Below are 17,035 nucleotides of genomic sequence, written 5' to 3' on the forward strand. Positions count from 1 at the left end.
GCCTTAGTCTGTCTTCAAAACTCTTGCACATGCTACAACAAATCAATCTGAGCATACTTGGCAGGCCCTTCATCAAACATTTAGTTCAGGAATTTTGACAAACATTAGGCTGAGAAGTTGGCTTCCGATGGCCGTGTTCATGGCCGATTGTAGTTTATTTTAGAAAGTTAGTTAAAAATTAATTTTTTGATTTTTTTTATATATATTTTTTTAAAAATATGTAAAAAAAAAAGTAAAAATGTGATATGACTTAAAATAAATTAAAAGTTGATTTTTAACTTTTAATCAAATTTCTAAATTGAGCTTGTAAAAGCTGAGGGTTGAGAAATTATTCATTGCCTCAAAGGCACCATGTCACATGTGACAGGTGGTGCCTTGGACCAATTAAAATGTGCCAGTTAAGTCACATGTCAGTGGGCCCTGGCAAGTCAAGAATCAGGATAGCAGTTTACTCAAATTAAATCCATTCCGAACGCCAACCTCACAGAAATGGGTAGATGTTAGGAACAACACTAGGGTGATGGAAAAAAATTTATAAAATATTTTATAATTTTTTTTTATCTTTCAATTAGTATGTAGCATTTTATTATTTGTATAATTTATGGATGAAAAATCTTTTATAATTATGATATTTTTTTCATAATTCCTAACATTACTCGGACGTTAAATACGTTATTTAAAATTCAAAACTTTTAAATCTAACTAAACAAATTTGAAGAAAATGATATTAGTAAATATAAAACCCAACAAATAAAAAGTCTTGTATGAAGATCATTCTCTCTGGTTTGGGATAAATATATTCTCCCTAATTCATTATCACAACTAAAATTTTGCTTTAGGAGTCACATTTGCTAAACAAAAAAGCCAACTACAAGTTTATCTTCAAGTCAAATAACAATCTATTTTAAAGTCAATTCTTTATCAAAAGGAGCTTATACCAAGAATGCTGCATTCAAAAGCTTAGGGGATATTTCAGATAATTCACCAATAAAGTTCAATTACATTTAGAAAACTTCAACATGTGAACAATGGCAAGGGTTACAACAGGTTACAAGGGACACAAATTTTTAAATCTTATATAGAGACAAACACAACTTTGGAGTCCATTTGGAAGGGGAAAATTTTTTGAAAGCTAATACGATTGAGATCCACATTTGTTTCCATAGGGTGTTTTGGGAATTTTATTTTTGGCTCTTTTTTTTTTTTGGTTAATTTTTGTCTTTAGTGATTTTTTTTTTAAAAAAATTCAAAAAGCTTTAGGTTTTCAGTTTCAGCTTAACAAGACAAATCAAAAAATTATATTTTTTTAAAAAAATCCAAAAAAGACAAGAATAAGTCAAAACAAACAACCTTTTTTGACTTATTTTCATCTTTAATATAATTCTTTTCTGAAATTTTTCACAAAAAAAATATATTTTTTAGATTCATCTCAACAAGATGAAGTGGAAAAATAAAAAATTTTGACATAATTTTTTTTAAAAATAATCACTGAAGATAAAAAAAATTTGTCAAGAGAGGCAATCTTTTTGTATTTTGCTGCCAAAATGGGCCTTAGTCTGCCTTCAAAACTCTTGCACATGAACAAATCAATCTGAACATACTTGGTAGGCCCTTCATCAAACATTTAGTTCAGGAATTTTGACAAACATTTAATAGGCCGAGAAGTTGGCTTCCAACGGCCCTGCTGATGGCCGATTGTGGGTTATTTTGGAACGTTAATTAAAGTTGGACCATTTTAATATCTTTTATTTATTTGTTTACAAATTTTTATTTATGAATTTTTTTTTTGTTTTATTCATGAATCTTATCTTGTTCATGAATGGAGGTTAATTAAAATTCACAAACTTAGTGGTGAGTTATTATTTAGAGTCTCTCCATTTTCTCTGTATTATTTGGAGTCTCTCCATTTTCTCTTATTTAATGGTCATTATTTTTTTTGTGTAATTTGTAAGGTCCTAGTGGCCTATAAATAGTTCCTCTCATCTACTCTTTTCTATCCCAACACATCAACTATTTTTTATATAAGAGAGATTACTAGCAAAGAATGGTGTTTTTCTTGGTAGAACTTTGGTTCACCATCTTTTGCAGAGTTGGCATGAGTCATACGACAAGTGGTCGGGCTGTTGTATCCTAGAGGGGACAAGTCATAGTTTTGTGACTACTGCATCGGTATTTGAATTCTTCCTACCGCAGTGGGCTTGATCTCCTTAAAATTGTTGGTGAAAATACCAAAAAAAAATTATATTTTATTGATAAATAATGCAAAGAAAATGAGATACAAATAAATTAGGTTGAGACACAGATGGCGGTAGTTTGTCAACAAGTCCTGCAACTACCAAGTTGTTACCAATCTTGATGCCTTCAGATCTTAATTACTTCTACAACTATCATTTAGAAATCTTGTGCTTGCTCCACAAACAAAAGGAGACTTCCTTAGAGGCATTGATCACTCACATCCGAGTCGAAGAGAAGGCTAGAGGCCAAGATGCATTAATAACACAAGCGAGTAATGACAATTCTACCACAAAGGTAAATTTTGTTTCAGCAAATAATAACTTACCCAAAGGTTACAATTCCAAAAATTCTTATTTGAAGCCTTATAAAAAGATATGAAGAATTATGGTAAACCTCACAATAAATGGTTTAATCCAAATAAGAACCAAAGTCCGTCACCTCCACAAAATTTTGCATGCTTTGTCTGTGGCAAAAGTGGGCATATTGCTCAAACTTACAAATTTCGAAAACGTGCACCTGTCCCAAAGGCTAACGTTATCGAGGAGCCATTTGTGGCGATGATTACAGACATTTGCATGGTTAATTATGTGGATTGTAACTCGGGGTGGTAACCGATATTTTATCACTTTTATTGATGATTTTTCAAAATACACAAACATATATTTATTAAAAAATAAAAGTGATGCTTTTGAGAAAGAATTAGAAGTGGTAGAGATCGAGAGTATAAATCTCTTGGATTCAACTCTTTTGTTCAGTCTTTGGGAATTATTCATGAGACTACTCTACCATATTCACCTTCATCTAATGACGTAGCTGAAAGAAAAAATAGAACGTTAATTGACTTGACGAATGCTATGCTTATTGATTCAGGTGCTCCCTCAAATCTTTGGGGCGAAGCTATTTTGACAGCTTGCCATGTGGTAAATAGAGTGCCACACAAAAAAACTAAAATTGTACGTTATGAGTTGTGGCGGGGGCATAAATCAAATCTAGGTTATTTGAGGGTTTGGGGTTGTTTAGTTTTTGTGAGGCTTGCAGATCCTAAACGACCTAAATTGGGTGAACGAGCTACCACCTGTGCTTTTCTTGGGTATGCGTTGCATAGTACAGCTTATAGATTTTTTGATATGGAAAATAATATTATTTTTGAATCAGGTGATGCTATTTTTCATGAAAATAAATTTCCTTTCAAATCTAGAAATAATGGAGGTCAAGTAATTTCTGAAAATATTTTATCCATGCCTAGCTCTTCTACTCCTTCTCAAGTTTTTCAAGAACAAGAAAATTTTTAAATCCAACCAAGAAGAAGTAAATGAGCTAGATTTGAAAAAGATTTTGGTCCTGACTATTATCTTTACAATGTGGAAGAAATTCCTCTTACGATGCAAGAAGCTTTATCATCACCTGATGCTATTTTCTGGAGAGAGGCTGTAAATGATGAGATAGATTCACTACTTTCAAATAAAACATGGGAGCTAGTGGATTTACCTCAAGGTTATAAAACTATTGGGTGTAAATGGGTCATTCGTAAAAAACTTAAACCGGATGGAACTATAGATAAATATAAAGTGAGGCTTGTCGCTAAAGGTTTTAAGCAATAAGTTGATCTTGATTTCTTTGATACTTTTTCTCTGGTTACTAGAGTTACATCCATTAGACTGTTAATAGCAGTGGTTGCAATCCATGATTTAAAAATTCATCAAATGGATGTAAAAACAGCATTTTTAAATGGAGATCTAGATGAGGAGATTTACATGGACCAACCCGAAGGCTTTGTGGAGCCTGGCCAAGAAAGCAAAGTGTGTAAGCTAATTAAATCTCTTTATGGTTTAAAACAAACTCCTAAACAGTGGCATGAAAAATTTGATTCCTGCATGCTTGAGAATGGCTATAAGACTAATGAATGTGATAAGTGCATATATTATAAAACTTGTGAAAATGCACATGTGATTATTAGCCTATATGTGGATGATCTACTTATCTTTGGCTCTAATTTACATATTATAAATGAGACTAAAAATATGCTTAATAACCACTTTGATATGAAAGATCTTGGTGAAGCCAATTTTATTTTGGGAATTAAAATTACCAAGATTGATGATGGTATTTTTCTTGATCAGTCGCATTATGTTGAGAAAATTTTGAAGAAATATAATTTTCTAGACTGTAAACATGTTGCTACTCCTTTTGATATAAACATACATTTATCTGTTGTAACAAATGAAAAGTAAGTAATTAATCAAAAGGAATATGCTAGCATGATTGGCAATTTGAGATATGCTACTGACTGTACTAGACCTAACATTGCATATGCTGTTGGAGTACTTAGCAGGTTTACTAGCAAGCCAAGTCGAGATCATTGGCTAGCCATGGGAAGAATTATGAGATATTTATTTGGGATAAAAAATTATGGTTTGTTTTATAACAAGTATCCTGCGGTACTTGAGGGATATAGTGATGCCGATTGGAACACTTTGTTAGGTGATTCTCTCTCAACTTCGGGTTTTATTTTTACCTTGGGTGGTGGTGCTATATGTTGGAAGTCTAAAAAACATACTATAATTGCTAATTCTACAATGGACGTTGAGCTTATAGCGTTAGCTTCAGCATGTGAGGAAGCGAATTGGTTGAGAGATTTGTTACATGAAATCCCTTTTTGGGAAAAACCAATTCCTTCTGTGTTAGTTCGTTGTGATAGCACTGTTGCTATTGGTAGAGTGAACAACCATTTTTATAATGGTAAATCCAGACCTATCCGAAGGAAACACAGTAATGTGAGATCCTATTTGAGTAATGGCATCATAACTATGAATTATGTAAGATCTTGTGATAATCTTGCGAATCCGTTAACCAATGCCTTGGCGAGAGATATGGTCTAGAATACATCAAGGGGGATGGGTTTAAAGCCTATAAAATCATAAACCATGTATAAGGATACCCAACTTAGGGACTAGAGATCCTGTAACTAGGTTCAATGGGAAGAGCGAATCATATGGTGGTTGTAAAAAATGCACTCTTTAATATTTTGTTATCAATTCCTATGATGTAAGTGCATTTGTCCTGTAATGTTGGAGGGTTGAGTTTTTATACTCTTATTGAAATTCTATAGCTCTTGTTGAGTGGGGTGTGTAAATTACAGGAACATCCTTGACAGATTTAACCTATGTAAGCATGAAAGTGGGGCCGCTTTTGTAACAAGCCCGCGGGGGACCTCGCTACAGCTCGGACTCGACTTTCGTCAGTCACGGTTCTAAGTCTGAACCAAAGAGTCCAAATCTGGCAAATCGTTTTGAGAAAAAACAGATTTTTTGAAAGAAGTGCCAAACATGGACTGCTTTGCCAGATACAGAGTCGCCACCTAAATATTTTATTTTGGGAAATTTAGGAAACCCTGACTCGATGCCAAAAGGCCACGTGTCCGTCATCACCAAAGTTGCCTCGGCTCGGGAACTTGGGTACGATTGGGGAAGGTCACTTCGTGAGCACCCCCGCTCGCCCGGTCATAGACCGGCCTCTACTAACCATGATATCAATTTTTGAAAACTTTGTGTGTCCTTATTCCGGTTATTAGCCTAGGTCACTATGTGATGCACACAGCATATAAGTATAGACCGGGTTGCCTGAATTGGCACAAAACATTTCATGTTTGTTTATTTGAAAGTGGTTTGATGGTGCTACCCGCAAGTAGGCTAAGACGTGGATTTGCCACCCTCGGGTGGGCTTAGAAAACATGATTTTGCCACTATCTAGTGGGCTTAAAACACATATTTGATGAATTATTCCAATTCAAATAACCCGACCTTCACCCACAGGCATTTAGGCAGATATAACACATTAGCAATTAGCCTCATGGTAAGCATGTTATTCATGGCAGTCACTCACACGCATGCAAGGATGCTAAAGCATAGAACTTACCGAGTACTCCAAGCCAAAATAGAAACTTCATTAGAAATCATGCATGATCCTAACTATACAGAAATGCCTAATGCAACGCATGCAAAAAATGCAATCTATAGTAGGCCCGGCTATTCTAAGCATGGCATATGGGATGCTACAGCTATCATGTATTCAATTTAGAATTGAAAAATACAATGCAGTTAGTATGATGCGCCGAGCCCGGTGCATGCAATACAGATGAATGAATGCAAACATGCTGTCATACTATATGCTAATTTAAATATGCCCTAATCTAACCATCATAAGCGGATAAATAAAAGGGAGAAAGACGTGGGGTTGGAAGACATACATCATACTCACGCACACTTATTACAGTTGTGCCCTCGCGCAGAGGGTCCGAATAAATAATACAGTCCAAATAAAAGAATATTACAGTCCAAAATATTACAAATTCCTAATTAATTAGTGAATTAACTAAGAAAATAAATAAAACTGGCATGCAAGCCAGGGACTGCCTTGCTTCTGATGGATGATGCATGTCCGGGTTGTCTTGCGCGGAAATCCACCGGGATGCCCCAATTAGCCTCTGTTTAGCAGTTATTCTTGAAATGCGTGCCAAACTCTGAAAAGTTGCTGATTCTTGATTTTTGCTGCAACAGAGAGCAGGAAAGGGGCATAGCAATGTATTTCACAAATATATGCATGCCTCGATCCCCGTGCCACCAATCACACATACTGAGGCATGATGGCCGAGGAGTCAAATTACACAACTCAATATAGAATGAATGCACATGAAAACACAATAAAACCTAACTCCATCATGGACAATCCGGAGTGTCGGTGACTGGGGAATTGAGACACGTTTCGTCACTCGGAGTACGAAACGCACCTCGTTTCCCGTGCCCGGGCTAACTCCTATCCCGAACACGATGCGATATGCATGATATGCATCTAAGATGCAATCCTAACATACACCATGCTATGAAAATGGGATGCCTCGAAATGCGTGCACACAGGCTCGCAAACCGAGAAAATACATGAATGCGATCTAAGATACAACCTAGCATGCACAATGCTATGGAAATGAGATGCCTCGAAATGCGTGCACACAGGCACGCAAACCGAGAAAATACATGAATGCAATGAAAATGACATGAAAATATGATATGGACTTATACCAACATGAGAGAGCCTCAGCCACACTCACATAGGAGGCCGATGGATGAAAATGAGGTGCCTCGAAATGCGTGCACACGGGCACGCAAACCGAGGCGATGGCATACGCAATGCAATATGGCAAAAATGGCATATAGAATGCAACATGGACTTACACTAACATGAGAGAGCCTCAGCCACACTCACACAAGAGGCCGATGGATGAAAATGAAGTGCCTCGAAATGCGTGCACACGGGCACGCAAACCGAGGCGATGGCATACGCAATGCAATATGGCAAAAATGGCCTATAGAATGCAACATGGACTTACACTAACATGAGAGAGCCTCAGCCACACTCACATAAGAGGCCGATGGATGAAAATGAGGTGCCTCGAAATGCGTGCACACGGGCACGCAAATCGAGGCGATGGAAAAATGCGAACTATGGCATGGGAAATGATATGCAAACATGCTAATGGGATTTCATCACTGAAAAGTGGGGGAAAACAGCCCCGAAATGAGGCGAAAACACACCCGATGTATGGAATAGTCCCGAAATATGAATTTTGGCACCCGAAATGGCCTATAGCTATGCAATGCATGCACAATATGGACATGAAGTGTAAAGACAGAAGCTAGGCAGCCCCAAAATTAGCATTTTACCAGTACAAATCATGGCCAAACAGCAAACCAAGATAGGGCAAAAATAGCATGCAAGAAATGGCCCTAAACATGAGATTAAGAAGAAGCTCATAGCTGCTGGCCCCAAACAGGTTAGGGTCCTTCAATAATGTTGAAGAGGGACCCAAAATAAGCACTTTCACAGAACTGTAAAAACCTCAAAAGCAAACATAGATAAGGCTAAGCTTTTATGCAAGAAAACGGACCAAAAGGTGGCCAAAGAGGCAAGTGGTATATACACAGACCAAATTGAAAAATTCCCTTCTACAACATTGAAGAGGGACCAAAAATAAGCATGTTTACAGAACTGTAAAAACCCAAAAACAATATACAAACATGCTAGAAATGCAATGCAAAGTAAGGCTCAAAAGAGGCTATAACATGAAGTATGAAAAATATTCACCAAACAGCCAAAGACCCTTAATGAAACATGTTAAGAAGGTCAAAATAAGGCCATCTATAGGCCTGTAAATCGTCCAAAAATGGAATCATGATAGGCTGCCAAAGCATGCAAGAAAACGGTATTTAAGGAGGATATTGAAGCAAGTGCAATATGGAGGGCTCAAACAGGGTTGAGCCCTTAATGAAACAAGAAAATGAGCTCAAAATAAGGCCACTTTCAGTTATGGCCGGAGCTCAAAGCAAAAAGCATAGATGGCTTACAAAAGATACAAGAAATGGGCCAAAAAGGGAAAGATGCAACTCACCCTTGAAGACCAATACTTTTGTTGCTTCTTGGACCAAATTTGTTGCCTCTTAGCTGCTGGAATTCCTCTCCTTGCTGCTGGAATGGAGTGGTGGTGGTAGAGCTTGGTGGTGATGAAGAAAATGATGTGTAGAGCTTGAAGTTTTTCAAGGAAATGAGGGAGATGGAGAGGGATTTTTGTATGCAAGTTTGAAGATGAAATTTTCCAACCCTCATAACAAACAATGGCAGCTGGTTATAAGGACCAAAAGGAGGGTGTAAAGGTGGGGGAAAAGGAGGCAAGCTTTCCCCCACAAAATATCCCCCGGATTGGGATATTTTCTGGGGGAAAGGGCTACACAGCTGTAAAGTTCCTGGCACAAGGAAAATGGCCGGCTGGTTTTTGGGCTTGAAAGTGGCCGGCCGGCCACCCCCCTAGCCAGCCAGCTAGGGGTCAAAAGGGTCAACTTGAAATAGTGGCCGGCCACCACATATTGGTGGGCTCCCAGGTCTCCTCTTCACAACCCTGTGGTTCGAATTTGGAAATTCTAAAACAGGAGAGAGAACAAGCCAATTTTAGGAGGGGTTCAAAAGGGTCAAAAGGAATTAATGGCCGGCCATAAACTTTTAGGGTCCTCCCATGTGTGTACAACACAAATATGTGGTTCAAAGTTCAAGAAAGTGGCCCAAGGGTGTTCAACATTGGCCCGGAAGGAGGGGTTCAAAAGGGTCAAGAAGCATTAGTGGCCGGCCATGAACTTTTAGGGTCCTCCCATGTGTGTACATCACAAATATGTGGTTTGGGTTTGAAGAAGATGGCTCCAAGGTGTTCAACATTGGCCCGGAAGTGCGAAAAACGGGTGTCGGAGGGCGCCGGAGGAGTAAAAAACTGGTTTCTGCAACAATTGCTGGCCTCCCACCCTTCTATGGCCTTCCTAGTGATAAAACAGAGGTACCTGCCAAAAATGAACGAAAACCGATGCAAAACGAATGTTCGGGCGCCAAAACACGCAGTTCGGGGTCCCAGAAACTACCCGTTAAACACCGAAAGTGGCGTTCGGCCACGAAGTGGGTTTCTCAGACCCCAGTGTCCCTCAAAAGGGAGTAAATAAGATGCATGCCAAAATTTAGAGCAAACAGAGATGGTTAAGCGATCCCGAACCGAGGCACACGGCCTGACGGTCCCGAAAAACCGGAAACCGGACTCCGAAATGGGCAAAATGGCCTACGGCCACAAAATGTAGCCCACGGTCACTGAGAGATGGTCTACGGGACCTCTCTCTTCCCTCAGGAAAAGAAACAGAGAAAACCGAGTCTGGTTCGCAAACCGAGGCAAGGCACAGAAGAGGGTTCGAAAGTCCGGAGGCAGGGCTCGCAGCCGCGACTCTGAGACTTCTGAACAAGCACAACATGCAATATCACCGAGTGCTCAACTGGTGACGTCTGAGTCTCAAGGTCGGTCAAAAATGGGGTGTCTACAGCTTTCTATGAGAACAAGGCTTATTCTCAAATATGCTCATGAAAACTGGGATTAGCACAAGGCCGTAATGTGCTAGCTATTAAAGCTCATGTCAACACCTGGATTATTATGTGTGAGCAGTAATTCTTTATTTCCCCTAAGCAGTCATAGTTCAAGTCTAAGACCACTACTGACTCTGGAGTAGAGGTTGCTATTTCACTAATGAAGGTTCAATGCAGAGCACACCTTCATGATGCATAATAGTCTACCTTTGTTTGGTAATCTCTCTTGTCCTTGTTGATATTAAAATGAGTGGGGGATTGTTGGACCATTTTAATATCTTTTATTTATTTATTTATATATATATTTTTTCATGAATCTTCTTTTGTTTTATTCATGAATCTTATCTTGTTCATGAATGGAGGTTAATTAGAATTCATGAACTTAGTAGTGAGTTATTATTTGTAGTCTCTCCATTTTCTCTTTATTATTTGGAGTCTCTCCATTTTCTCTTGTTTAATGGTCATTATTTTTTGGTGTAATTTGTAAGGTCCTAATGGCCTATAAATAGTTCCTCTCATCTACTCTTTTCTACCCTAACACATCAACTATTTTCTATACAAGAGAGATTACTAGCAAAGAAGGGTGTTTTTCTTGGTGGAGCTTTGGGTTCACCATCTTGTGCAGAGTTGGCCTGAATCATACGACAAGTGGTCAGGCTGTTGTATCCTAAAGGGGACAAGTCATAGTTTTGTAACTGCTGCATCGGTATTTGGGTTCTTCCTACTGTAGTGGGCTTGATCTCCTTAGAGAAAACGAGATATCCGTGCCTCAGCCTGATTTATTTGTATCTCATTTTCTTTGCATTATTTATCAATAAAATATAATTTTTTCTGGTATTTTCACCAATAGTTAAAAATTAATTTTTTGTTTTTTTTTTTGAAAAAAATATGTAAAAAAGTAAAAATGTGACGTGACTTAAAAAAAGTTAAAAGTTGACTTTTGACTTTTAAACAAATTTCCAAATTGAGCTTGTAAAAGCTGAGGTAACAGAGAGAATTTATTTATCCGAAACCAACGAGAATGACCTTTAGACAAGTCTTTTTATTTGTTGGGTTTTATGTTTACTAGTATCATTTTCTTCAAATTTTGTTTAGTTAGATTTAAAAGTTTTGAATTTTACATTTTGGTGCTCATTCATTGTAACGCCCCAAATTTCTAGTCCAAATGATAAGACAATAATCATGGCTCTTTCAAGGAAAACTGAATATAAATCTCTAAACTTACATTACATGATACAATTGTTCTTCATGCAACAATACATTAATCCAACAACAAGTAAATAAACAAATAAATGCCCCCAAGGGTTTACAAGTTTTCAAGGCTAGAGCTTGGTTACATAAAACAGTTATTCAAACCCACACAAACACAGCCCTTGGCTTACACACAGAGTCACAGCAAAATGACAGCATTGTACTCCCAACACACATACTTCCATGCCCCTATTTGGGTAGGACCACTACATCTTTTCCTGCACAAAAATCCCGTAGGGTGAGCATAAAGCCCAGTAGGAAATTCTTAACAAAGCATATACATTTTATACAAGTCTCAAGAGATGAAATGCACATGCCATGCTATGCCCTTTTTGAAGATAAATTGCATTTTTATCTTTTGAAAACCATCATACTCAATGATATCATGTAATTTCAATTGTTCAAAACTTAACAATTTATTTCAAGGGCGGTAAATACAACTTTGGTAATTCTTAGGTCGGTATTTGCAGGTAGACTATACAAGTATTACCAATTTGTCATTTTTACCAACATTGACTGGAAGGCTCGACACCTATAATTTGTCAGTATTAACTGGAAGGCTTGACACCTAATCAATTTCATCTACTCCACCTGTCAAGACTTACCACCATATTTACCCCAAAACCAATTCATGGAAACTTATTTCTCAACATTCTTTTCTCAAAGCAAGTTTTCAAATCAACTTTCAAAGTTTAATGTAATTAAATGAATTGATATGCCAATAACACAAGATGAATATAAATACTTTTATTCCAATTCATTATCCAAGGAATAACACAATTTCCTTTTCTCAAGTATTCTCAACAATTAGTCATTTCAAGACTATTTCAACATTTTGAGCAATAATTTTCAAAATGAACAACAATTGTCATATTCCCTTAAATTCATCATTTATATAAATATAAATAAGAAAATTTCCAAACATTCATTTATTTTGACATACAAAATAAATATAACAATATCATTCATGGATTTTCAATCTCTTTTAAAAAAATCTCCAAATTTTAGGTTTTCTTACCAAAACTATACAACTTAAATCTTTTGAAAGAAAATTTTTCAAAATTATCTTTTCTTCAATCAACGAAGATTAAAACCCATAAGGTCATTTTAAAAGAACAAGAGACAAACCCACTTTCAAAATCGCTCAACTTCTTGAATCAACAATTAATTTTCAAAGCTATCGAATGATGATTTCGAAAACCATCTAGATCTTGCAATATATATATATATATATAACTCTAAGAAAATCCCTACCTCAAGTTTTGAAGAAGAAATGAGATGAAACCGCCAAAATCAACGGTGTCGAAACTTGATCTTCACCGCACACAACGAAGCCCTCGAGAAGTTAACCAACTTTGATAAAGAACCTATGACAGAACTCTAATGGATCTTGAGAAATAAAGGTTTTGATCCAATTTGGCAGAGGTAAATGTAAAGAGAATGGAGAAGAAAGGGTTTTCAGAGAGAGATATACAAAAGTGATCTGAAATATCAGATTCACGAACTGATATAACATGATCTGCTCAAGCATGGAAAGGCCCCGCTTGAGCGTCAAATACACTTTCCCAATACTTTTGCAGATAGGTCAAACTTCTAGAACCAAACATTCTCTGCTCAAGCGCATAAACGGCCGCTCCAGCGAACAAGCAACTTCTAATGCATTTTGCATTTTTGCTTCGGGAGCACTGCCCCTCAACCCCACCAGGGCGCTGCCCCCTGGACCCCCACGAGCTAACCAGGTAGCTCGATCTCCGCCAGGGCACTGCCCTTGGACTTGCCAAGGGGCGCTGCCCCCTAGACCCCAGCGAGCTGACCGAGCAACTCGATCCCCGACATACTTAGCGAAGTGGCAAAGCTGGGATCCCTGCATTCATCTAAAAGAGGGAAAAGTTTAAGGCATTTATCTGTGTTTGATTGGGAGATTTGAGAAGAGATTTAGAAAAAGAAAGAAAAATGTGTGTAAAATTATATAAAATACGTTTCATCTATTTTTTTATTTCTCTTTTCTAAATCTCTTTCCAAATCTTACAATCAAATACAATGTTAACGTACATCCATTTATGTGAGGCTGCCGTTTGAAATGAATTTTTGTTAACTATTGGTTGCTGACTTGCCATGGCCCACTGAAATCTGACTTAGCTGGCACATTTTAATTAGTGTGAGGCACCACCTGTCATATGTAAGCTATGTTTGGCATAAATTTTTTGGGTTAAGATAGTTAAAAAAAAAAAAAAAAAAAAAAAATAGGTTAAAAAATTAATAAAATAAAATGTCACATCTAAATCATAATCATTTTATTTTTTCTCTCATAAAAATAAATAAAAAAAATAAAAATTTCATTCCAAACAAGACTTTTTAATTCTAAATTAAATCAAAAAATTAAAAGGTTAATCCACTTTCCAAAGTTAATCCATTGGCTTCGTTTGGGAAGTTGCTATTTTAGTAGGCTATTTTAGTTTTTGGCTATTTTAGTAGGCTAAAATTTTTGTGTTTGGGAAGATGATTGAATTTTTTTATGGTTGGATGAGATGTTTGTGAGAGAAAAAGTGAAATGATTATGGGTTTGATGTGATATTTTGTCTTATTAACTATTTTAACTTATTTTATCTTTTTGTAAATTTTAACCTAAATTAAACTATTTTTTTTCTTCCCAAGCACCCCCCAATATCTGCCTTGGGCGATCGGACGAGAGCATGTTTAATGCATTGGATGTTTTCCAGTTTCTGATTCCAGAATTGAAAGTCGTATCTACGGAATTGAATTCCATTCTTCAATTACATTGTCTGCTGTAAAGCACTCATCAGGTATAGACTTTCAAGTTTAAATTTAAATCTAAGAGACTTAACGGATTTATGATTTTATTCTCAGTCATATTTTGATAATTTAAATTATTTATTTTATAAAAAAATTTATGTATCTATACTAAATATTAAGTAAAAATGGGTTTTTAACCTCAAGTCTTATGGGAGCTCCAATCTCCCAATCTAAATTTCCTGATTTTTTGATTTTTAAAAAAAAACCTAACATTTATTAATTTCTCCCAACCCCTAAGTCTTACCCTCATAATAACATTTTAATGCATAAGAACAAGCATAAAAAAAAATATTTTGAAATCCAACACATGTAAATTCCTTGAAAAGTCTCAACACATATGATTATTATCCCTCATAACAACACTTTAATGCATTAAGAACAAGTATAAAAAAAAATTCTTAAAAAGTTCAACACATATGATTATTATCAAAATATTAAACTTTAATATAATATAAAAAAAGACATTTAATTCATTGAAAAGTCTAACACATATGATTATTATCAAAATATTAAACTTTAATATAATATAAAAAAAAAAGACATTTAATTCCTTGAAAAGTTTAACACATATGATTATTATCAAAATATTAAACTTTAATATAATATAAAAAAGGAAAAAAAGAAGGCATTTAAACAAAAAAAAAAAAAGAAAAAAAGAAATTTAAAAATCACAATTCACATATATAGATAATTGTAAACACAATCCGTGCATAGCACGTGTGATATGCTAGTAATATATTAAGCAAAAGGGTTTTTAATGAAGGTTTGTGGGAGTTTCAATATCTCAATCTGAATTTTTAAATTTTTTTTTTTATAAAAAAAACTCAGCATTTATTGATTTGGTCAAAATCTCCTAATCAGTATTTATTAACTTTTTTCAATCCACATGTCTTCCCACATGCCTATATTTATTGATTTGGTCAAAATCCTTTGATCAGTATTTAAAATCCCCCCATACAAATAATTATAGATACAATCCGTGCATAGTTACTGTAGTATCCTTTTCAATTTCTCCCATACACCATGGTTAGTGATAAGATTGTTAAATTATTTTTTAAAAAATCTTAAAAAACATAATTTATATATTAAAAAAAATCTAAAACAAATATAAATATCTACAAATTATTTATAAAAAAAATATCTCAATTTGATAACCACAGTTTTATTTTATTTTATTGTATTTGTGTTTAAAATAATAAATGATTTATTTTTAAAAATATATAACTATTCTCTATTTTTTTTAAAACAAACATAATAAAATAAAAATGTTATAATTATTAAATTAATTTAATTTTTTTCCATATGTAAGTAATCTTAAAAAAATGACCTTAGATTCATAACTAGTAGTGGGTTTCACTAGCCTCCAATTTTTTTAGATTCAAATGAACGTAAAAAACACCTCAACTTTTGGTGGACCAGATCTGGGACCAAAGCTTCAAACATTCAAAGCCCCCAAAAATTGAAAATAAAATGAGAAAATCAACCAAGAAGACTCGCTTGGGAAGTATGTTGGATTTTTTACTATTTTAACTTGAGTTGTTGGTTTTTTTTTTTTTGGCTTTCAAAGGTTAACAGTGTAAATTTAAGCGTGCCATCAAGGATCAATCAGTCCTTACAGAATTTTGATTATCAACCAATTATCAGACGATTATGTTGAAGTATTTTCAGTCTCAATGAAAAGGACTTTTCCTGGTGGCTTGTTTTAAGAGAAATTTATAAGAAATAACAAGTACAGAACATTTCAGAAACTGAATTTCATTGAGTAAATTTGGAACTTACAATGAAATGACCCAGCCTTAAAAATGTTTACAACAACCACTACTTGAAACTACTCCTAGGAAATGAAGTGCAGTACAGGAATTGAAGTGCTAAAATGTAAGGAACTGGAAAGAAATATAAACTAAACAAACTGGCTTCTGGATCTGAGTCTGGATCCTTCAATTTGGGGCCTTCCCTACTATTTATACTCTCTAAGGGTAACTGTCGAAGTGGGCTTCCAACCATCGAAATGTCCTCTCATGATTGTTGATCACGTTCTCTCACAGTCAGTCCCACTATGCCATTCTTGTAATTAGGCTTCCCTCTTGAATTTGAATTTGATTCGTGAGTAACCATTGGGCCACATCACCTTGCAACTCCTAACTGCTTCCACGTGATGAAGACCCATCATTATCCATATGAGCTGCTATGTGTCTGTTGCTGATTGGAGACTTGTATCAACCCCCTAAATTGCCCTTTACGTGCCACGTGTTGAGCTACGATTGGCCTATACAAAATATATGGCCAACATTACCCTCCGCACTAATATATCCAATACTTGGTGATATTGATAGACTAGTGCACTGTGTCCATGTCCTAGGATGTGCATGGGCTTGGCTGAAGTATAACTGTCTTTTTAGAAATGAAGCACTGAACTTCATTAAACATTTCCCCACGCTTTGAGCATTCCCTCCATTATCTGTGAATACGAAGAGACCAATACATTTCTAATAGCCAATCTAGCCTTCTCTTATATTGATCGACCATACGAGAAGGCATTTGACAATGATGACAGACCTCGAAAGAATCTTCATGTATTTATTGGCCATATTTATCTATCCCCATTCATACAAGTTATGGAAGCTTTTGCACCATACGAACCTCTGGACCAAACATTTGCACAAATGGACCTTGGAAGCTCTTCATCTGCTCCAAAACTCTCTGTATGGGATGAAGCTGCTTCATCGTCTTCTAAAAATACTTGCTGCGATGCTTGGTCCATACCCACTCAACCCTCAAACAAGGGAATGAATAC

Source organism: Camellia sinensis, chromosome 12, assembly GCF_055761805.1.
Source record: "Camellia sinensis isolate YWXY chromosome 12, ASM5576180v1, whole genome shotgun sequence".
In the NCBI taxonomy this organism is placed as follows: Eukaryota; Viridiplantae; Streptophyta; class Magnoliopsida; order Ericales; family Theaceae; genus Camellia; species Camellia sinensis.